Genomic DNA, 1,252 nt, shown 5'->3' on the forward strand with positions numbered 1-1,252 from the left:
TTATAATTAAATTTGTAAAAATACATATACACATGGCATTCCACATTGAGCTGAAGTTATAAACAAATAATAGCTGCATCTGTTTAAAATATTACTTTGCAGTCTTTCAACTTGGTCAGGTGATCCCATCCTTTGCCAATCATCTATATCCATGGCAGATTAGCAGATGGGATTAAGCATCCTGTCAGCCCTGTGCCTAGTAAGTTCCTGCTTTATCCCTACATCCTATACCATTTGTGACGTCCCTTGCTTTTTTCTTTTGTTTGTCTTTTTTTTGTTTTTGTTTTAAGATTTTATTTATTTATTTGAGAGGTAGAGCTACACACAGAGTGAAGGAGAAGCAGAAAAAGGTCCTCTACCTATCAGTTCACTCCACAAATAGCAACAATGGCTGGCGCTAGGCCTATCCAAAGCCAGGAGCCAGGAGCTTTTTCCAGGTCTCTCACATGGGCACAGGGGCCCAAGCACTTGGACCATGTTTTACTGCCTTCCCAGGACTTAGTAGAGAACTGGATCAGAAGAGGAGCAGTGGGAACATGAACCTGTGCTCATATGGGACTCCTGTGCTGCAGGCAGATGTCCCTTGTTTAACAACTCCCTCCCATGGCTTGTTTCTTCCTAGGACCCAGAGGGTTTTCATTTCTCTAATCTGCCATTATTCTCAGTGCCATGGTTCCTCTCCCAGTATCTACTCTATATATTTATCAATACACCCACATAGTACACCTACAACAAATCACATACTCTGTCTCTAAACTCAGGTGGACCATTAGCACCAACACTCTAGGACTTTGGCTTAATTTCCCATAGCAGCTATTCCAAATATCTCTTCATCATCCCTTCTCACCATAAAATATCTTGTTCTCAGTAGAAACCCTCTCATCTGCTGCACAGGGACAGAGAGCTTAGCAAATATAGATTCTGTCGGTTTTCTGACCCAATGCATCCTCTTTCCACCAATCTCAGCAGGGAGATGACATTTCTATTGATGAATGTGAATTCCATTGCATTTGCTCTTACCCTTACAATCTCCAATTTTACTGCACAGATTATTCTATCTTGTGTTATTCTTGCCCTATGTCCACAAACATAGTGAGTTAAGCCACCACCTGTGATGCCAGCATCCATATGAGCACTAGTTTGAGTCCCAGATGCTCCACTGCCAATCCAGCTCCATGTTAACATGCTTGGGAAAGCAATAGAAGATGGCCCAATTGCGTGAACCCTTGACATTCATGTAGAAGACCTAGAT

Source organism: Oryctolagus cuniculus, chromosome 4, assembly GCF_051225735.1.
Source record: "Oryctolagus cuniculus isolate XC-2025 breed Fujian yellow rabbit chromosome 4, ASM5122573v1, whole genome shotgun sequence".
Taxonomy (NCBI): Eukaryota; Metazoa; Chordata; class Mammalia; order Lagomorpha; family Leporidae; genus Oryctolagus; species Oryctolagus cuniculus.